Source organism: Phacochoerus africanus, chromosome 15 (assembly GCF_016906955.1).
Source record: "Phacochoerus africanus isolate WHEZ1 chromosome 15, ROS_Pafr_v1, whole genome shotgun sequence".
Classification (NCBI taxonomy): Eukaryota; Metazoa; Chordata; class Mammalia; order Artiodactyla; family Suidae; genus Phacochoerus; species Phacochoerus africanus.
This window is the reverse complement of record NC_062558.1, coordinates 134,949,268-134,972,583: the sequence shown is the minus strand read 5'-3', so window position 1 is coordinate 134,972,583 and position 23,316 is coordinate 134,949,268.

The window sequence follows — 23,316 nt, the reverse complement described above, 5'->3', positions numbered from 1 at the left end:
AAACCATACATCTGATAAAGGGTTAATATCCAAAATATTATATATATTATATATAACTCAATCAGCAAAAAATAATTTGATTTAAAAATCTCAATATCCTATGATAACCTAGATGGGACTGGATATATATATATATAACTGAATTACTTTTCTATACACCTGAAATTAAAACAACATTGTAAATCAACTATGCTTCAATTTAAAAGGGGAAAAAATGGACAAAGGACCCAAATGGACGTTTTTCCAAAGAAAATATTCAAATGGCCAATAGGTACATGAAAAGATGTTCAGCATCCCTGGTAACCAGGAAACTGCAAATCAAACCCACCATGAGAGATGACCTCACATCTGTTAGGATGGCTGTTATCATAAGACAAGAGGTAAGTTCTAGCAAGGAGGTGGAAAACGGGCAACCCTTGGGTGCTGTTGATGGGAATGTAAATTGGTGCAACCACTAGGGAACACCATATGGAGGTGCCTCAAAAAACTAAAGATAGAACTGCCACATAATCCAGAGATTGTACTTCTGGATATATACCTGAAGGAAATAAAATCATTATCGTAGGGGAATTCCTGTCACGGCTCAGCAGAAATGAATCTGACTAGTATCCATGAGGATGCAGGTTCAATCCCTGGCATCACTCAGTGGGTTAAGGATCCAGTGTTGCCGTGAGCTGTGGTGTAGGTTGCCAATGCCGCTCAGATCTGGCATTGCTGTGGCTGTCGTGTAGGCCAGCAGCTCCAGCTCCAGTTGGACCCCTACCCTGGGAATCTCCATATGCCGTGGTGTGGCCCTAAAAAAGAAAAAAAAAAAAAACCACTATCATGAAGAGATATCTGCAGACCCATGTTCATTGCAGCGTTATTTGCAATATCCAAACATGAAAACACCCAAGTGTCTTATCGACAAATGAATAAGGAAAATGTCCTACACACACGGAATATTATCTAGCCATAAAAAAGGAAGTTCTGCCATTCGTGGCAACATGGATTTAAATTCTGCTTCACCTGATTTTGATAGTCCAGGTTTCCTTTTTATTGTATTTGCTCAGTATCGCTTTATTATTTTATCTCATTATTTTAGATCTTTTTCAATCACTTACCTTTAAATACATATACATTGTATTAGGCTGGCATTGGGTTTAAACACCTAATATGACAACCTTTGTCTTTAATGGTAGAATTTAGTTTGTTCATATTTAATATGATGACTGATGTAATTCCTGATTTTATCTGTCTTTATTATTTAAAGTATTGTGTCTGGAGTTCCCATCATGGCGCAGTGGTTAACGAACCTGACTAGGGACCATGAGGTTGCGGGTTCGATCCCTGACCTCACTCAGTGGGTTGGGGATCCAGTGTTGCCGTGAGCTGTGGTGTAGGTCACAGACGTGGCTCAGATACGGCATTGCTGTGGCTGTGGTGTAGGCCGGTGGCTACAGCTCTGATTAGCCCCCTAGCCTGGGAATCGCCATATGCCTCAGGTGCAGCCCTAAAAAATAAATAAATAAAGTGTTGCATCTTTTACATTTTCCTTATTTTTTTTGCAGGTTTGATCAATTTTGCTAGTCATTCCATTTTTTCCGCTTATAATTCTCTCAGTTCTTTTCATAGCTTGGGCTGCTATAACTAAATTCCATGAACTTGGATTATAAACAACAGAAATTTATTTCTCGTAGTTCTGGAGACTGGGAAGTCCAAGATCAAGGCATGGGAGGATTCAGCGTTTGGTGAGGGCCTGCCGCCTGGTTCATAGCTGGCATCTTCCCCCATGTCCTTACATGGCAGAAGGCACAGGCTAGCTCTCTAAAAGGCACTAATCTCGGTCGGGAGGTCTCCACCCTCACGACTCAATCACCTCCCAAAGGCCCCGCCTCCTAATACTGTTACCGCGGGGGTTAGGATTCCACATATGAATGTCAAAGGCATACAAACCTTCAGTCTATAGCATTGCTGTAAACCGAAACATATGGAGTTCCCATTGCGGCTCAGCAGTAATGAATCCAACTAGTATCCATGAGGATGAGGATGCAGGTTCGATCCCTGGCCTTGCTCAGTGGGTTAAGGATCCAGCATTGCCCTGAGGTGTAGGTTGCAGACAGGGCTTGGATTCCACGTTGCTGTGGCTGTGGGGTAGGCCAGCAGCTGTAGCTCTGATTCAACCCCTAGCCTGGGAAGGAACTTCCACATGTTGCAAGCACAGCTCTAAAAAGCAAAAAAAAAAAAAAAAAAAAAAAAGATGCATATATAAAAAGCATATCAGAAAACATATGACAGTGAGTTATTATAAAGTAAGCACCTTGTAACCACCATCCTAGTCAAGAAACAACTTCACTGCCGTCCCAGGAGCCTCTTTGAAAAGCCTTGTGTCTTTAGTGTTGAAGGACCAGAGCCTGGGCTCTAGTAGAGGGACCCATCCCTGCTGGGCTGGGTTGGTGTTACGGGCTGAATTGTGTCGTGTCTCCCCCGTAAATCCGTCTGCTGACTCCTAATTCCCACTACCTCAGTGTGTAACTGTGTTGAGAGAGAAGGTCTTAGAGAGGTAACAATGTTTCAGTGCGGTGATGGGCGTGGATGCTAATCTAATCTAACTCATGTCCCCTGGCGAGGAAGACATTACACAGGGAGAAGACAACCACCCACAAGCCAGGGGAGGAAGCGCCCTTCCGACCCCCCATCTCAGACTTCCAGCCCCCAGAACTGTGCGAGAGGAAATTCCTCTCGTCCCAGCCACCCGGGCAGGGGTAGTTTGTTAGGCCAGCCCTGGAGACTAGTACGGTCGGTCATTGCATCTAGATCTTTTCAGCAGACAGGGCAAGAAAAGAAACACACAAATGCACCCAGATATGAAAACTCAGGAATTCTTACTGTTACTTCCTCTTCTGCGTGACTCGGGCTCCTTCCTTCCCCACCGAAACCCCTGGTTTTCAAAGTCAGAGGGAGCGATAGAATTAGAACGTCCTACGATTGATCACTTGTTTTATCCCAGTTGTACAGACAACTCCCCAGGATAATATTAATGCCACCACCAGTATGCTAAGAATATTACATATTTTTAATCCCCTCCCCCATTTTGACAGTTTTACTGCGTCGTCAGAGCAGCCACGGCCGTTCTGCTCAGGATGCGCCTCCTCGCACCCCTCACTGAGTCTACCGCCCATGGGTAACTCTGTATTTAATGCTTGACCACCAGCCCTTTGCTGATCCCATCATTGGGGGTGTCTGAGGCTTGCTTCCAGGGGGCTCCTTAGGAAGGGCTCATGGGAGCAATGATAGCATTTGTCCATGTTCCGTATGCCTGCAAGTTAGCTTTGCTCGCTCCATATAAAATCTTTGGCTCACACTTTCTTTCCTTGGGTTGCAGTTTTGACCTGGTCCTGAGTATGCGTTTCTTGCGTTTCTTGCAGGGCTCTGTAGGGCTGTTATTCTGCTCTGTATACTCTCTTTTTAAAAATAATAATGATAATTTTAGAACACGGCCTTGATAATTTTCTGTTACTCATTTTCTTTTTACGGCCACACCTGCGGCCTAGTTCCCGGGCCAAGGCTTGAATCCAAGCCATAGCTGTGGCAACGCCAGATCCTTTAACCCACTGCACCAGGCTGGGGATTGAACCTGCATCTCTGCAGCGACCTAAGTGGCTGCAGTCAGGTTCTTAACCCTCTGTGCCACAGCAGGAACTCCCTGATACTCCTTTTTATGGGAAATTGATTCTCCTGAACTTTTATTGTCTTTTCGTCTTTTCTAGGGCCGCTCCTGAGGCATATGGAGGTTCCCAGCCTAGGGGTCTTGTCGGAGCTGTAGCCGCTGGTCTACACCACAGCCACAGCAACACCAGATCTGAGCCATGCCTGAAACCTACACCACAGCTCACGGCAACGCGGGATCCTCAACCCACTGAGTGATGCCAGGGATCGAACTTGCCACCTCACAGTTCCTAGTTGGATTCATTAACCACTGAGCCACGATGGGAACTCCGATTCTCCTGAACTTTTAGAATGAGGAACGTTCCCAAACAGCTTTCCCAGCCTCCCAGAGCTCCCTCTTCCCTTTCCGTCTGTGGCGCCCAAAACAACATGGCTTGTTTTCTGGGCTTTCCTGCCTCTGTTCTCTCCCTACTTTTGCCCTGGATTTTTTCTTTCCCTCTTTCCTCTTGTTCCTGTCTTGCGCAGTCTTTGTGATATGCCCAGCATTTTCTCCCTCATGTGGGACCCCTCCTTTCAGTTCTTACCACTGGCCCTTGCCCTTGACTTATTGAGAGAGGGCCACCCTACCCCTGCCACAGTTCCAGCTGCTGCTGCGCAGCACCCCCACTGCCTTTGCCACGAGTCCCTCCTGTATTTGGGGTCTCAGTGGCACTGCTCCACCAACCCCTGCACAGACACTGCTAACCTGCAAGTCTTAAGGCTCTTGGTGTTTCTCCCACTCTTGTGGGGTTTGGGGTGGATAGAGCAGCCGGGTGTTAGCTAGTTTTGCTGTAAATGTTTGTGGATTGGGGATTTAACATCATTTCTCTGTTTTGACATAGATTTAGGGAGATTGAAACCCCGTGCTGTATTCACAAGTCCATACTAATAAAAATGAATGATTGAATAAATAAATACATGGGAGCAGATCGACGAAGTCCGTGTGCAGAAGAATCCCAGACAACCTGTAGATATATTCTGCTTTCAGTGAGGCAGAGCCTGACTCCCACTGTGTGGTGTGGGCTGCTCATGGTGACTTCCTCCCAAAGAGGACAGCCAGGGGGCTGGGGAAGTCCCTTGACAGCAGAGAAACCTGACGGCACAACCACAGCCAGGCGGTCAAGGTCAACATCGACGGTGAGAGTCACGCTGGGGGTCTGTCCCCTGGGTAGGATGTGATCAGCATGGCACTTACCTCTGTGATCTTCCTCCCCCAAAGCCCAGGACCCAGCGTGATCATGAGAAAAACATCAGACACATTCCCATAGAGGGGCACCCTGCAAAATCCCTGACCCGTCCCTAAAACTGTCAAGGTCACCAAACAAGGAACATTTGAGAAACTGTCACAGCCAAGAGGAGCCTGAGGAGGCATGATGACTGTATTGTGGTTTCCAGAACAAAATCGGACAAAGGACATCACATTACAACTAAGAGAATCTGGGAGTTCCCACTGTGGCTCAGCAGGCTAAGGGCGTGACACAGCCTCCTTGAGGATGGTGGGTTCCATCCCTGGCCTCCCTCAGTGGGTTAAGGATCCGGTGTTGCCATGAGCTGTGGTGTAGGTCACAGACACGGCTCAGATCTGGCGTGGCTGTGGCTGTGGTGCAGGCCAGCAGTTGCAGCTTCAGTTAGACCCCTAGGCTGGGAACCTCCATATGCTGCAGGTGCAGCCCTAAAAAAGCAAAAAAAAAAAAAAGTTGAAGAGGGGCGGAGGAGGAGGGAGATGGAGTACTGACAGTCACCTCACACAGGAGGAAACAGCACTGCTTCTGTTTGATGGAGCAGGAAGCAAACCATTATGTCATTTTTTAATATTTTAACAGCTTTCTTGAGGTATCATTTACATACCATCAAATTCACTCTCTCAATGAACAATTTAGTGCCTGTGAATAAATGCCCAAGGCCATGCAACGCTTCCATCCCCTCAGGAGAAGCCTTCGTGCCCACTGGCAGTTATCCCATGATCCTACCCCCAGCTCTTGGCAGCCACCAGTAGTCGCATAGAGGTGCCTTTTCTGGGCATTGGGCACACGTGGAGTCATATACAACATGTGGTCTCTTGGGTCTGGCTTCTTTCACGTGGCTTAATGTTTTAAGTTTTATCCATGTTGACATCGCCTGTGCCTGTACTTCATTCCTTTTTCTTGGTGAGTAATACTTTTGTAGGCATATGGTACGGCTTGGTTATCCCTTCAGGAGTTGATCTGCATTTGGGTTGTGTCCGCCGTGTGGCTGTTATGCATGGTGTTGCCTTGGACATGCTCAGGCCAGTCTTGCTGTGGACAGACGTGTTTGTTTCTCTTGGGGGAAAAACGTAGGAGTGAATTATTCTTTGAACGCATGGCAAATTTATGTGTAACTTTTTAAGAAACTGCCAGACTGTAGAGAATTAAGTACAGGGTCCAGACTATTTTTTAAAAAGTAAAGTAATGGTTATAATTAAACGGGAAGGGAAAAGGGGGGTATAAAGTTAATAAATGGTGATTTAATGGTTTGAGTGATTTTCTTCTGAGGAGCAAGACTGCGTTTCAGTTTCCCTGCACAACTTTCTTTTCTGACCATGTACGTGTGTTACTTTGATTTGAAAATTTTTTTAAACACGAGATAAATAATTCAGCCCAAGAGGGCAGCCGTAGGAGCTATCCAGAAGCGAGGTGGTGGGTTGGATGCTCATGGAGGAAACTAGAAGGGGGCAAATTCGAATGATATTTAGGGGGCACGTTTGGGAAAAACTGGGAAAGGTGGGGTGTCGGTCCACGCCAGTTATGCGGGAAGCCCGCACGCACTCAGCGGGTAATGTCAACACTGAGAAACCTCCAGGCTGAAGAGTCACCTTTCTGATGACTCAGGCTGGCTGGACTTCTCCAGAGTGAGACAGCGTCTCTGGTGTGGTACCAGGGGGACTGGGACTTTTCAACGGACTTCCTTTGTTGTTGTTGTTGTTAATCACAGCATGCCTTGGCATATTTCAGCTCAGGTTCGTATATTCAAGTGAAGTGGCTTAGATGCAGAGTTGATTTCTTTCAAATCTCCAAGAGTGGAAGGATGCGTGGGTGCCAGGGTTGGAGTGGCTTCATGGCATCAGGGCTCTGGGGCCGCGCCCTGGAGACTCTCTCGGCCTTCCCCAGGGGGCCCGGAGTTGCCTGCAGCAGCTCCAGGTCCGCGTCCTCACTCGATAACACTGGAAAGAAAGAAGAGAGGGGTGCAGGGTTCTCCTCCACGCCTGTGTCTCTGTGATCGGGAGCTGGGGCCGCGTGCTCGTGCCTGAGCTGCAGGGGGGCTGGGATTCCCTGGTCGGGTGGATCTGTTACTCTGCTGGGGCTGTCGTAACGAGGTGTCACACCCTGGGTGGCTTAAGGAACGGGACTGAATCTCCCCGGAGTCCTGGGAGCTGGAGATCCAAGCCTAAGGTGCCGCAGGCCTGGTGCCAGTGAGCTCCCCGCCCCCAGGCTTGCAGTCGGTCACCTTCTCGTTGTGTTGGTGCAGCCTTTTCTGCTCTCTGCGCAGCCCTGGTGTCTCCGTGTAAGGTCACCAGTCACAGTGGGCAAGCGCTCACGCCTTTGACCTCATTTAACCCGGATTACTTCCTTAGAGGCCCCGCCTCCAAACAGAATCACTTGGGGGTTAGGACGTCCACATCTGAATTTGTGGGGACACAATGCAGTCCCTAGTGTGGGCATCTGGGATGAAATGTCTGCCACCACCGGGTGATTCTGGCTTCTGTTCCTCACGCACTGGGCTGTTCTTGATGATTCATTTTATAACAATAAAGATCTTGGGAGGTCCCGTTGTGGCTCAGCGGAAACGAATCTGACCAGTATCCATGAGGACACAGGTTCGATGCTTGGCCCTGCTTGGTGGGTTAAGGATCCGACATTGCTGTGGCTGTAGTGCAGGCCAGCGACTGCAGCTCCACTTCGACCCCTAACCTGGGAACCTCCCTTTGCTGCCGGCACAGGCCTAAAAAGACAGAAAAAAACAAACGAAAAAACAATAAAGATCCTGGTACAACAGATTTCCTGGAGCACCAGCAGCAACCGGTGCTTCTGGCTTTTGCCACCAGAGCCATGAACTCATCCACTGTCTGCTCTGTCCCAGAAAACACCCTCTGCCTATCACTTAATATTGCTTACAGGGGTCTTGACTTTTAAGCAAGGCAACATTCTGTGTGTATTTAAATGCCATCCATTACCATTAAATAGTGACATTTACTTCATTTGTAATTCAGAAAAAGGAAACATCTCTGAATACAGCAACGAGACACTCATATCAAAGATAATGGACCAAAACAATTGTCGTCCCTTGTATTTCAAGTTTGGAGAGCAGAACTAATAAAAGATTAAAGAGAAGGCCCAGGAGCCATAGGAACAAGTTTGAGCAATCACTTGTCACTTGAGGTTAGCACAGAAGTTATTTTAACAAGATATTACTTGCAGAATTTCCACCATAAATCTTTTATTAAGTCCAAGAATCTCAGTCAAGACATTTCCCACGCAGGATTGTCAGAAATAATGTTCCTTCATTGCTTCCTTTAAAACCTGCAGATGAGAGAAGCTGAGTGTGTTGAACCGACTGACCTGAACATAAACCTGATATTATTATTGATTTTCCTCTATGCAAAGGCAAAATATATTTTTTGGAAGCGACCATTAACAAGCCTGTTTGGGTAAGTCTGGAAAAAGCCCACAAGTATTTCTTTGGCCCTCCTATTGCTTGGAGCAGAAGCCCCCTGGTCAGGTGTAATAGACCCAGACACCTTCTGATTGCTCTGCGTCACCCCTGGGCACCGTAAAGGAAGAGCAGCAGAGGCAGTCTCGACAGAGGGTCAGAAATGCTATAGAACTTCCGCAGGCTTAGCGGGCAGGCCGACCTGCCCAATTAGTCAGGGCTTCTTAGCATCTTCCGGAAAGACGTCCTCGCCCTACCCTAGCGTGTCATCCAACTTCTCTGCCTTTCAGCATCTAAGAAGCTGCTTCCATCCCCTGCAAATGTCTAGATTCTTTTTCTTTTCTTTTTTTTTCTTTGGGCTTATGGATGTCCAGTTGTTCCAGCTCCATTTGTTGAAAAGACTATCTTTTTTTTTTTTTTTTTTAGAGCCACACCAGAGGCATATGGCGGTTCTTAGGCTAGGGGTCTAATCAGAGCCGTAGCTGCCAGCCTACACCACAGCCACACCAGATCCAAAACAGGTTTGCAACCTACACCACCCTCACAGCAACATAGGCTCTTTAATCCACTGACCAAGGCTAGACATTGAACCCGAATCCTCATGGATACTAGTCAGGTTCTTAACCCACTGAGCCACAACGGGAACTCCTTGAAAAGACTGTCTTTCCTCCAGCGTTTGCCTCCGCTTCTTTGTCAGAGATCACTTGGCTTTATTTATGTGGGTCTGTTTCTCCATCTGTTCCTCCTCTGTTGATCTCCTTGTCTCTTCTTTCACCGATACCACAGTCTGTAGCGTTCTAAGAAGTCTTGCTGTCAGGTGATACCTTCCGACTTTCTTCTGCAGTATTGTGTCAGCTGCTCTGGCTCTTTTGCGTCTCCATATAAACCTGTCTACACTTAGTTGCCGTTCACAGAATGACTTGCTGGAATTTCAGTGTCCATTTTGCACGTGTTTTATCCTTTTACTTGCATCTTTTTCCATGTTTTTTTTTTATTTTTAGAAAAAAGGCACTTTTGAAGAAAATGCAAGACTCTTCCCATTTCTTACCAAAGCAAAAATTTTTCTTTTTTTTTTTTTTTTTTGTCTTTTTGCGATTTCTTGGGCCACTCTCTTGGCATATGGAGGTTCCCAGACTAGGGGTCTAATCGGAGCTGTAGCTGCCAGCCTACACCAGAGCCACAGCAACGCAGGATCCGAGCCATGTCTGCGACCTGCACCACAGCTCAGGGCAATGCCAGATCCCCAACCCACTGAGCCAGGCCAGGGATGGAACCCCCAACCTCATGGTTCCTAGTCGGATTTGTTTCCGCTGCGCCACAACAGGAACTCCAAAGCAAAAATTCTTAATGGCCTTGATTTGGTCAGCAAGTCTGGGGCCAGAGCTGGGTCTCCAGAGACCATTGTGTCGCTGTCAGCTTCATCCTGACAGAACTAGGCTCGTGGTTTATCACTGGTCAACTGCCAACATCTTCTACATTAAGATCACTCTCCTGGAATTTAAGACTAATTAAAATAAAAATCCATCCGTTTAGACAATGAGGATGCTTGAAATGGAGCAGAAACAAACACTGAAATAAATTATATGTGTAATATATACGTGATAAATTCATCCTCTAGGCCTTTGGTTTTAAAAAAATTTTTGGTAAATAGGTTGTTAATGTCCTGATGCATGACTTTTTTTTAGGTCTTCCCAAACCTTCTAAATTGGATAATTAAAATATATGGTATATTAAGCAAGGCAGTTATAAGAGGGGGAAGGATTTTTAAAATAAACTAACGGACTGAGTGAAGTATAGGCTGTTTATGTTACGCCACATAAAGTGATTTTAAAATACTGTTAAATTTTAGCCGTGCAGGTACTTGTTGTGGACTCAAGCCCAACAAGAACAAAATTCATTATCATCCATAATAACTGCCTTAAATATGCCCTCTCTTCTGCCTGTTAACACTCGCCAACTCTAAAAGTAGATGTGCATGATTCTTACAGACCTTTGTAATTCCTAGGACTCAAAAAAAAAAAAAAATGTATGCCATGTTTGAGTTTCGTTCTGCTAATTTTTTTTTTTTTTTTTTTTTTTTTGCTTTTCAGAGCCGCACCTGAGGCATATGGAGGTTCCCAGGCTAGGGGTTGAATCAGAGCTGTAGCAACCGATTTGTTGTTACCTACACCACAGCCACAGCAGTGCAGGATCTGAGCCACATCTGCAGCCTACACCACAGCTCACGGCAACCCTGGATCCTTAATCCACTGAGCAAGGCCAGGGATGGAAGCTGTGTCCTCATGGATGCTTGTCAGATTCGTTTACCACTGAGCCACGACAGGAACTCCTTGTTCTGCTACATTTTAATTTTTCAAGGTAAAAGGCTTTGCACCTCTCCTATTGATACTGAACAGTTTCTCATGCACTGGTGGTAGACTCTGGATTGGAACCATGTCTGTGGAAGACAATTTGGTGACATCAATCAAAAATGGAAATGTCCATCCCCTTTGACCTAGCAGCTCTGCCTGCAGTGATTGCCCCTCCAGATTGATTGCACATATGTGCAAAAAGGTGTATGGACAATGATATTTTCAGAGACACTGTTTGTAATAGCAAACAATTAGAAGCAAATGCCACCTTCTTCAACAGGGAACTGGTTAAGAAAAATTATGGTACTTTCATAAGATGGAATACTGTCCATCTCTTTTTAAAGAGTGAAGAATCTCTGTGTGCAGAGATGCACCTGTCTTCAAGAAGCTCTGTTAAATCATGGACGTGGAGAACAGACTTGTGTTGCCAAGGGGGAGGGGAAAGGAGTGGGATGGACTGGGAATTTGGGGTTCGTACATGCAAACTATTGCCTTTGGGATGGATAAGCAATGAGATCCTGCTGTATTGCACTGGGAACTATATCTAGTCACTTATGATGGAGCAGGATGGAGGATAACGTGAGAAAAAGGAATGTGTGTATATATGTGTGTGTGTGTGTGTGTGTGTGTGTGTGTGTGTGTGTGTGACTGGGTCACCTTGCTGTACAGTAGAAAGTTAACACTGTAAACCACCTGTAAGGGAAAAAAATTAAAATCATTAAAAACGAAAAAGAAGCTCTGTTGAGTTTAAAAGAGTAAGTTATGGGAAAGAGTATGTAGAATGCTTCCATTTATGCACAAGATACACATGCATCAACTTGGACTTTCTCTCTGGAAAGATTCTTAAGAAACTAATAACAGTTGGCTAACTGTAGGGAGACGTCGGCAATGGGACTTTTTCATCCTGAAAACTCTGTGGCTGGAGGCAGAGTGGGAAAATGATCTTCCTTTGTATAATCGTTGGTAACTTTGAATTTGTATAGTGAGCCATTTTACTTGTGGGAAAAAAATAATTGGTTAATAAGATGTAATTTGTTTTCATTTAACACATTAATTTATAATAAATAATAGAAAAGGTAATAGAAAACTAGATTAAATATAATAAATAAATAGAAATAATTACCACCTATAATTCCAGTGCCCAGAATTAACCACTTATTAACATTTTGACATATTTGCTTCTGTTTGTTTTTTTTGCCTATGTTTATTATTTTTGAAGATTATACAACCCATATGAACTCGTTGACCTTTTCTCAAAATTAAAATGTTCTGGGTAAAGCTAAACTCCTTGACCCTCAACCCATCCAGACACTCCCTCCCACCTCCAAAGAGGAGGCATTCCTATGGCTTGTGTTGACCCTTGCACTCTTATTTTTGTTTTTTTTTTATTTTTTTGTATTTCTTTCTGACTCTTGCAGTCTTGCATAAGGCTTCCACCGACCTGTCCACTTAGAGAAAACACTTTGTGCCTTTGAAAATGTACATAAATGATGTGATGGAATAGTCGTCATTTTCCAACTCAATTCCTTTACTGCAGTTCTGTGGTTCTTACTGAAGTTCATTCGTGTGAGCGTGTATAGATCATGAGCACGACTCTGCTTTCTCGGATGAAAAATTCCATTGTTAAGTTATCACTATCTTAAAGGCATCTTCTCGGTTTCCCAGTATCTTAAAGGCGTCTTCTCAGACTCATCATCAGAGTGAGCTTCTGTTCATGCAAGTCTTTAGTGCAGAGTTCTAGCCCACCTGCTATGCGTAAAGCACCAAGGCCAAAGGAAGACGATGGTTTCCAGCTTGAGAGAGCTCAGAGGATGGGGTGGAAGGCCTGACATGGACCACACCTGTCACACAAGGTGGGAACTGCCGGAGGAGGGGCTGAAGGTGCCGCCAAGGGTCAGGGGAGGGCGCCATCACTGTGGGCTGGAATCATTATTGTTGTGACATGCAGACAGTGTTCCAGGCATTGTTCCTTCTGGTTTACAGGGATTTTCTCATTAAATATTTATGACACCCCGCCCCCGTGAGGTGGTGCTATTACTTGTCCCACTCAGTAGATTCTGAAAATGAGCCACAGGGAAGTTGAAGTAACTTGTTCACAGTCACACGGCTCAGTGGTAGATTATCTCTAGTCTTTTCAAGAACCTTCAAGGCAAATATAATTCTCATTTTCCAGATGAAGAATCAGAGGCTGAGAGGTTAAAGAACCCCCAACCAAATCACTCAACTCTTGTTCTCTCCCACCAGTCCCCTGAGTCCTCGCCGTCTCCTGAATCCAGTACCCTCATCCTGGCTTTGGGCATGGCAAGGCCACCCTCACGGTGGGTCTGCCAGGGGTGCAGTGGCCTGGCAGGGTTGGATACAGGCATCCATTGGCATCCATCCACCAGCTGCCTCCAGGGGTCCTCCTGGGTTCCCTGCTCCTTGACACCCAGACCCTCACCTGAAACTTTCTTCCCTTTTTCCGCCTTTAGTCACATGACCTCTTCCTTTTTTTAAAAATTCCGTATAATTTTTATTTTTTTCCATTATAGCTGGTTTACAGTGTTCTGTCAACTTCCTACTGTATAGCATGGTGACCCAGTTACACATACATGTATACATTCTTTTTTCTCACATTATCCTGCTCCATCATAAGTGACCAGACATAGTTCCCAGTGCTACACAGCGGGATCTCATTGCTAATCCATTATAAAGGCAAGAGTCTGCATCTCTTAACCCCAATCTCCCAAGCCATCCCACTCCCTCCCCCTCCCCCTTGGCAACCACAAGTGTGTTCTCCCAGTCCATGTATTTCTTTTCTGTGGAAAGGTTCATTTGTGCCATATATTAGATTCCAGATATAAGTGGTATCATATGGTATTTGTCTTTCTCTTTCTGACTTGCTTCACTCAGGATGAGAGTCTCTGGTTCCATCCATGTTGCTACAGATGGCATTATGACATTCTTTTTTATGGCTGAGTAGTATTCCATTGTGTATATATACCACGTCTTCCTAATCCAATCATCTGCTGTTGGACATTTGGGTTGTTTCCATGTCTCGGCTATTGTGAATAGTGCTGCAGTGAACATGTGGGTGCATGTGTCTTTTTTAAGGTAAGTTTTGTCCGGATGTATGTCCAAAAGTGGGATTGCTGGGTCATATGGTAGTTCTATGTATAGTTTTCTAAGGTACCTCCATACTGTTTTCCACAGTGGCTGTACCAGCTTACATTCCCACCAACAGTGCAGGAGGGTTCCCTTTTCTCCACACCCCCTCCAGCTTTTGTTGTTTGTGGACTTATTAATGATAGCCATTCTGATTTGTGGGAGGTTGTGTCTTGTAGTAGTTTTGATTTGCGTTTCTCTAAGAATCAGCGATGTTGAGCATTTTTTCATGTGCTTGTTGGCCATCTATATATCTTTGGAGAAATATCTATTCAGGTCTTTTGCCCATTTTTCCATTGGGTTGTTGGCTTTTTTGCTGTTGAGTTATATAAGTTGTTTGCATATTTTAGAGATTAGGCCTTTATCAGTTGCGTCATTTGAAAGTATTTTCTTCCATTCTGTACGTCGTCTTTCTGTTTTCTTTTTGGTTTCCTTTGCTGTGCAAAAGCTTGTCAGTTTGGCGAGGTCCCATTGGTTTATTTTTGCTTTTATTTCTGTTGCTTTGGGAGACTGACCTGAGAAAACGTTCGTAAGCTTGATGTCAGAGAATGTTTTGCCTATGTTCTCTTCCAGGCGTTTGATGGTATCTTGTCTCAGTAGATGCAGAAAAAGCATTTGACAAAGTCCAACATACGTTCATGATAAAAACTCTTACCAAAGTGGATATAGAGGGAACACACCTTAACATAATCAAAGCCATTTATGACAAACCCACAGCAAATATAATAGTCGATGGAGAAAGGCTGATAGCCTTCCCACTAAAATCTGGAACAAGACAAAGATGCCCACTCTCACCACTGCTCTTCAACATAGTTTTGGAACTCCTAGCCACAGCAATCAGACAAGCAAAAGAAATCAAAGGCACCCAAATTGGAAGAGAAGAGGTAAAACTGTCACTGTATGCAGATGACATGATACTATATATAAAAAACCATAAGGACTCTATGCAAAAGCTACTTGAACTGATCAACAAATTCAGCAAAGTAGCAGGATATAAGATTAACATTCAGAAATCAGTTGCATTTCTGTATACTAACAATGAAATATCAGAAAAGGAATACAAACATACAATACCTTTTTAAATTGCACACAAAAAAATCAAACACCTGGGAATACACTGACCAAGGAGGTAAAAGACTTATATGCTGAGAGGTACAAACCCTTAATCAAGGAAATTAAAGAGGATGTAAAGAAATGGAAAGATATTCCATGCTCCTGGGTTGGAAAAATTAACATTGTAAAAATGGCCATACTACCCAAAGCAATCTACAGATTCAATGCAATCCCTATCAAACTACCCATGACATTTTTCACAGAACTAGAACAAGCAATCCCAAAATTTATATGGAACCACAAAAGACCCAGAATTGCCAGAGCCATCCTGAGGACCAAAAACCAAGCAGGAGGCATCACTCTCCCAGACTTCAGGCAATATTACAAAGCCACAGTCATCAAGACAGTGTGGTATTGGTACCAAAACTGACATACAAGACCAATGGAACAGAATAGAGAACCCAGAAATAAACCCAGACACCTATGGTCAATTAATCTTTGACAAAGGAGGCAAGAGCATAAAATGGGAAAAAGACAGTCTTTTCAGCAAGTATTGCTGGGAAACCTGGACCAGAGCTGCATGCAAATCAATGAAACTGGAACACACCCTCACACCATGCACAAGAATAAACTCAAAATGGCTTAAAGACTTAAATATAACACAAGACCTCTTCCTTTTAACTTGAGTTTTTCTCCCTCTCTTCCTGTGTGTTTGTCTTCCACATGTCTGTGTAGCAGCCAGAACTCTTGTTTGATGTTTTACGTGTGTTGTATGGCACTAAACCTCTGCCTGCCCCTCATCTCCCACTGCAGGGCCACCTTCCTTTCATCCCCTAGATGGCCTGCCTCCCTGTGATGCCAGGGGGCTGGTCTCACTCCCTCACACCCACCTGAGCCCCAAGATGGGCATACCCCACCTGGGCTTACCCCTGGCCACGGTTGTTTGTTCAGAGATGGACACTGTCAGGCCAACTAGAGTCCTGCTCAGACTTTTCTCTCTCTTTGGGAACTTCCACGTGCCAAGGACACAGCCAAAAAACAAAGAGATCTTTGCCTAACCCGGGATCATGAAAACAGTCTCCTCTGTTTCTGTGGAAGCCTCTCAACTGGCCCGGAAACCCCTGAAGATGACAAGACAGACTCCACTCTCCACGAGCAATGGAAATCGTGCCCGCCTTCAAATCAGGGGGAGATCTGTCCTTCATTGTGATGATGTACAGACATTTATAACGTTCTAGAAAATGTGCAGCAACAGTCAATGCAGATTTACAGCTGCATCCTCAATGAGGCTTTAAATATTTATGCCATTGCTTAACTTAAGTTACTCCCTGAATTATATCGAACGCCATCCTCATGCCTTCCGCAAAATGTTGATTAAATACCCACGACTCTGTGCAGTGTTCAATATGAGGAAGTTACATTCTTGGGGACAGCAAACAGGCAGTGAGCAAACCAACCCCAGTGAAGGCAGGTTAAACTGATGCTTCTCATCCTCCACACCCATGCTGGGGGCCACAGAACTGTCGAGAAGGGAAAATAAAAGTAAGACGTATCATGGGAGTTCCTGTTGTGGCTCAGTGGTAACAAATCCAGCTAGTATCTGTGAGGATTTGCGTTTGATCCCTGGTCTCACTCCATGGTTGAGGGTCCATGAGCTGTGGTGTAGGTTGCAGACACAGCTCAGCTCCTGCATCGCTGTGGCTGTGCTGTAGGCTGCAGCTGTGATTCAACCCCTAGCCTGGGAACCTCCATGTGCTGCAGGTGCAGCCCTAACAAGAAAAGAAAAAGTAGGATGTGTCAACCTGCCGTCCTAGTACTATTGTCATTTACCATATGCTCCCAATCTTGTGGGGAGGATGTGAATGAAGAAACAGCCTGGAGAGTTTGAGTAACTTCTGCAAGATAACACGCGGTTCCTGGGGTGGGGGTTGAGGACAGGGACTCCTACTCACGTTTCTCTCATCACCAATTTTTTTGTGTGCCTGGTGGCCACAGGCTGGGAGAAGGAGGTGGAGCTGGGGCTGCCTGAGTCAGCTTGCTTTTCGTCGGCTGTTTCAGGGGGACCTCAGTGGATTTAAGTCTGAATACACTGGAGGAGCTTTTGCTTGGGCCTCGAGATCCGTGGATTTCTCTTACCGAGTTTTACCATCAAGGCAAGTGTTGCTGCCATTCAACGCTCGTGGGCAGCATCTTCAACTTCCCTTTCATTCCTGGAGATACCATTTAGTACATTTCTTTGATGGCTGGTGATGCTCAAGTCAGTTTTAATATCAATAATGTCCCATTTGGAAAACATTCCGTTTCTAGGCCCGCCAAAAAAAAAAATCTCTCCCTGTCAGGATTTATTGACTCCAGCCCTAGGGGGCTACGGGAGAGGGGGTTCCTTAAGCAGAAGTGTAAACAGATGGTCTTTGGAAAGGGCCTGCGTTTGTAAGCCCTGAATTCGTTTTGGACAGAACGGAGTCACACGTGCCAGTGCTCGTTGGCCAGCAGCGTGAGGACAGAGATACATCAAAACTGTCAGGACATTCTTCAGTCCTTTGGGCTGGATTTGGGTCTCGGTGCCCCAGTAGAAATGGTTGCAGACTGCCAGGTGCCCCCTGGGTTGGAGGTTGGAGGGAGAGAACACAGGCCTGGCAGACGGTAATGAGATTCCCCCAAGGAGCTCAAAGCAGCGGAGAGCGTTTGATGCTCAGCTCGTCCTTCAGGGCTGCGTCCCCTCCAGTCGGGAATCAGCAGAGCTGGGATTGCCAGCCACTGGCCTCACCCAAAATAGTAACCCCCGAGGCAGGGGGCCACAGGACAGGGCAGGCCAGGTTCAGAGGCCCTGGTTGCTCCTCATTCAAGGCACCCCCCATCACCCCCCCCCCCAGTCTCTCCTCTTTTTGGGATCTTTTCTCCTCCATCTCTAATGATTCTCCCATCTTTTTTCCCCCCTTTTCTTTTTTCTTTTTATGGCCATACCCACGTCATATGGAAGCTCCCAGGCTAGGGGTTGAATCGGAGCTGCAGCTGCCAGCCTATACCACAGCCACAGCAATGCCAGATCCAACCCGCACCTGTGACCTACACCACAGCTCACAGCAATGCCAGATCCTTAACTCGCTGAGTGAAGCCAGGGATCAAACCCGCATCCTCATGGATGCTGTGTCAGCTTCCTAAGCCACTGAGCCACAGTAGGAACTCCCAACGCACCATCTTAGCACGAACATGCTCATGGACCCTGCAGGCCCAGCCAGACCCACCTCCAGCCTCCTGTCCCTTTGCAGCTGGTGCTTCTGCTGCATGTCCCCACCCAAAGGACTAAGGCCTGGCCTCCCTCCCCGGCATGCACGAAAGTCCCTTCCTCAGAATGTGCCCAAATCCCTGTAGCCAGCTCAGCGCCTGGCCTGGCTCAGGAGCCCAGTAAAGATGTCGGGCAGGTAAACCAAGGGACCCGCTGGGCACAGCTTCTCTTCTGCTACCTGCTTTACTGCGCTAAGCACTGCCGGCTGCCTGCTCCCCACTCCTGCCTCCTCCCCAGCTCCTGGGACAGGAACCTCGAGGTTCCCCTTCTCCTCCTCTAGCCACACCTGTGCTTCCCTCGCTCGTCCCCTGCCGCCTCTTCTGCCCTGGTCACTTCTCTTCTTCTCTTGCTCTCTTGACAGGAGCCATCATCCGCAGGCCGTAATTCCCAGACTCCGCCCCCTTTTAATTTACTTTTATTTTTGTATTGCGGTGAAATTCACGTAACATAAAAGGGACCGTGGGAGTTCCCTGGTGGTCTAGCAGGTTAAGGATCCGGCGTTGTCACTGCTGTGGTGTGGGTTTGATCCCTGGCCTGGGAACTTCTGTATGCTGCAGGCCTGGCCCCCCAAAGGAGGGGCGGGACCACGTTGCAGCGCACAGTTGGTGGCGTTCAGGATGTTCACGGTGCCATGCAACCACCACTCTATCCAACTCCAGAACATCTTCACCCTCGCAGAGCAGACCCCACGCTCGCTAAGCGGTCACTCCATTCTCCTGTCTCCCTCACCCCAGCAGCCCCGAAGCTACTTTCTGTCGTGATGGATTCACCAGCTCTGGATGTGTCACATGAACGGACTCACACACCACGTGTCCTTCTGTGTCTGGCTTCTGTCACTGAGCAGCAGAATGTTTTGCAGGTTCATCCGAGGTGTGATGGCTGAGGAATACCGCATCACACAAACGGACCACGTCATCTGTCGATGGACATTTGGGTTGTTTCTGCCGTTTCACTCTCAGGATGGTGCGGCAGTGAACATGGGTATACAAGTTTTTGTTTGAAACCGGCTTCAATGCTTTGGGGTGTACAGCTAGGCATGGAATCCCAGGATCCCATGGCAAATCTATGTTCTGTGCTCACGGCAACGCCAGATCCGTAACCCACCGAGCAAGACCAGGGATCACACCCGCATCCTCATGGATACTAGCCGGGTTTGTTGACCCTGAGCCACAACAGGAACTCCTTATGTTTCTTTCTTTGAGGTGCCCCCAAGTCCCTTTGGCAGCCCTCGTCTGGTCCCATGGGTCTGCTTTGGTAGATGGGGTGTACGTCCTCGCGGTGGGGGTCTGGCCCGTTGTCCCATCACACTGAGTCCAGAGGTAGCCTTGCTCCCTCTGCTCCAGCCCCTTCCTGTGCTCCTGCTGGTGGTTCTTTCCCAGGCAGGGGCCACCATTTCTCCAGCTTCCTAGGCTAAAACCCTCGCAGCAGCCAAGTCTTCTCGAAACACAACTTTTGTGGTCATTCCAGATTTTTCTCCCACCCCGCTGTCCGTATCCTAGCATCTGGGACCTTCCAAAGACGGAGCCCGTTGTGTTCCCTCATTCATTCATTCCACCACCATCTAGCAAGGCTGCACCCTGGGGCCAAGGGCTGCAGAAGGCAACTCGTAGGATGCAGAGTCCCTGCTTCCAAAAGTGGAGTGTTGAATACAACAGTGACCAAATCAGGGTCTATAGAGGCCTGAAACAAATTGGCCCCTACAACTGCAGAGGCCGAGACAGGCCAGTAGAGCAGGAGGAGGGCAGGGGGCAGCGGGCCGCCCCTCAGCTTCATGGTCTGTTTCTTAGAGGCAAGAGAGCAGGATCAGGTAGGGTGAAGAGAATGGCGTCACCCCGGCTCTTCTGAGCAACAGCCTGTGCAGTTTGTTAAAGGGCTCCCTGGCTCAGAAGGTGCCTCTCCGGTCAGAGGGTGAGGATCCAGGGTGAATGGCAGAGGAAGGGGGACCTTCCTTGGGGCGCAGTGGGGACCCAGTGAAGGTGTTGAGAGGATAGATGGCGTTGCTATGGCAATGCTTCCGGACAGCTGCTTCATGTTGGTGCGGAGCATGCACGTGGGGGCCATGTCTCATGGGGGGGCCCACCTGGTGGGTCAGCATTTCCCATCGTGGGCTCCCTGGGACCTCAAAAAAGTGTCATGTGAGAAAAGGGTGCTGAGTTTTTTTTAACCCGAAATGATTTGAGAAAACGTTAACCCTGAACGTGGAGAGCGTTGGACACCAGGGTGCTCGCACGCGTCTCAAGACTTCCCTCCTGCTCAGAATACATCACGGTAATAATTGATGAAAGGAGCCAAACTACAACCCCAAGAAAGGGTAGTTTTATACGTTTCCCGCACACTAGAGTGAACCAAGTTAAGCCGAGTGATTGATAGCAGTCCTTCTCAGAGCCCCTGGCAGTCACATGTGGGCTCTGAATTTCCAAAGCCTGAGTGTTGTGGGCAGCGACGCCGCCACTGACTTGACCCCAGAAGCCTTCATCCAGACCCTGATACTGAGCAGCCCGGACCAGTGTTCTGCCTTCTCCAGGCTTCACCAGTATCTGGGGAGACAGGTCTTAGGCACATTCTCGTCAAAAATCTTAAGAGTCCGTGGGGAGCGAGGAAGATTTATTAACAAGTGATGGGAACCCAGAGTCTATCGGAGCCCAGTAAAGACACGGCTTACCTGGCAGCAGGCTCATTACTCAGCCCCTCCTTCAGAGCATCACGTTTTATATATTTGTGTAAGAGAGGGCTAGAAGAAATTCTATTAATAAGAATAGCATAGCTTGGGAGTTCCCATTGTGGCACAGTAGAAACAAATCCAACTAGTACCCATGAGGACGCAGGTTTGATCCCTGGCCTTGCTCAGTGAGTCAGGGATCTGGCATTGCCGTGAGCTGTGGTGTAGGTCACAGATGCAGCTCAGATCCCACGAGGCTGTGGATTCAACCCCCAGCCTGGGAACTTCCATATGCCACAGGTTCAGCCCTAAAAAGCAAAAGCAGAAGGATAGCACGGCTTTTTATGGTTGATACAAGCTCTTTGTTGCAGGTACTGAACATAATGTTACAGCTTCTTTGGCACTGCCTGTCCTTCAGCCGATTTCTGAGACACCCCCTGCCCCAGGCTGGAAAGCATCAGTCCCTCACTGCACTAAGGAGAGAGGTGAAGACGGCACCCAAGGCTTTTACTCCAAATGCCCTTGGACGCTCTCCAGGCCGTGCTGCCCGCAGGGAGGGCATTGCTGCCGCTGCTGCAAGGTACGTTCCTGTGATTTGCCAAGTCAGACAAGTGTTAGAGGAACAGGGTCATATTGGACTGTGTAAGATGCAGGGAATGAAAGAAACCCCTCATTCACGGTAAATAGGACTATGCCAGGACCTGCTCTGGTGTCATAATCTTGGTGTCCCTAGATCGCCGTGTCCCTGATGAGCCTGAAGCTAGAGGTATGGCTGGAGGTTGCTCTGCCCCTTGCTTGTGCCAGAGGCGCAATTGCTCCATGAGTTGACACTAGCGAGGGGTTTTCCATGACACTGGCTTGCTTTCTCCATTAGCGGGAGTGGGACCAAGTTGCAGTTCAGCTGTCAGGGAAGGGGTTACATCTGGATACATGCATTAACTAGCGCCGATCTGTGGCTGATGCCAGTGATATGCTGCAGAAAATGCAAGTAGCTCCTATGCCTAGTCCCTGGTCCTTTCACTGTGATGGAACTTTTGGCTGGACTCACAACCATCGAGCATATGAAGACAACATTTCCTAGACGGCTTTTCAGTGAGCTAAGGTTATTTAAGTTCTAACCAATAGGGAGCGAGCCGGAGTGAGGGTGTACCTTAAAGGGACGGGAGAAGCGCTCCTCTTTCCCTCTGCCCCCTCCTGCTGGTCAAGATGAGGACCTGGTGGTCAGCCGCCTTGCGCCATATGGACAAAGGCAACACACCAGGGGCTGTGGAGCCACAGAGGGAAGGAGTTTGTACCCTGACGACTTCATGGAGCAGAACCACTTTCCTGCTCAGGCTTCACATAAGTGAGAGATACCCACTCTCTGTTAAGCCACTGGTATCAGGTCTTGTCACAGTTGAAACCATTTCCTAATGATGCTGATCCCTTAGAAGCTGCCTGGCTGGTCTCCTCCCCTTAATCAGTGCACAGTGGAGGCATAAAGAGGGTGTAACTCCCCTCTTAGGAGTCAGGAAGATGACATTGAACTGGGTCTTGGACGATTCAGTGCTCAGACAACCCAAATGGGGGAGAGGAAGAAACTGGGAGACACAAGATGGAGAAGGGACAATTCACTCATCAGCTTTTTCCAACAGTTCTGGAACAATAAGACCCCAAAGAATGCAGGAAGGGATGGTGGGAGAATTCATGAGAAGCCGGAGAATGCCTACCCGACAAGAGAAAAGTAGGGTCTGGAATCCAGTAGGCTACAAGAAACAAAACCCCTCTACAAACTGGAAGTCATGGGCTCAGGGGACACCAAACTCCTGGTAGATGTGACACCGGGTAGGGTTGACCAGGCAGCAACAGCATCCCCCAAATCTGGGGTCTCCCATCTTCATCATCAACTCCGTCGTCCTCCAGGGGTTTGCTCCTGGTTCTAGAACAGTTGGCTGCGGCATTCAGAGCATCTTTTGTTCGCCTTCAGCAGGAAAAAGAAATCTGGGCCCTCTTCCAAGTCGGGAAGAACTTCCACAGAAGCTGCCAGGAAAACAACTCTAGTCTCGTTGGCCAGAATTGAGTCCCCAGTCATGGCCAAGGGGAAGCCGCACCTTGGGCTGAGACAGTTCCCAACACTGCTTGCAGCTGCACCTTGTGAGAGGGTGGAGTGAGTATAGGGGAGTCACCCCGCCGCACCCCAACCATCCACTTAAAGGAGGTGGGGCGGAATTCTGAAATACTTGTGGCCTGGTGGCTCCGGGCCCCTGAGGCAGGAGCGTCTTCGGCTCGGAATCAGACGCAGAGGAGCCTTAAGGCCTCCCTTCCTTTTCTCCCTTCTTCCATTTCGGCTGAAGACATCGGCTCAGACAGGGAGGGGAAGGCTGAGAAATAAATGCAACAAGGAAGCCCTGGCATGGGGTCCCAGGAAGAGCAGGTATTCGCCTGGCGCTGTCGAAGGGTAAATACAGAAAAAATGACGCCGGACGCAA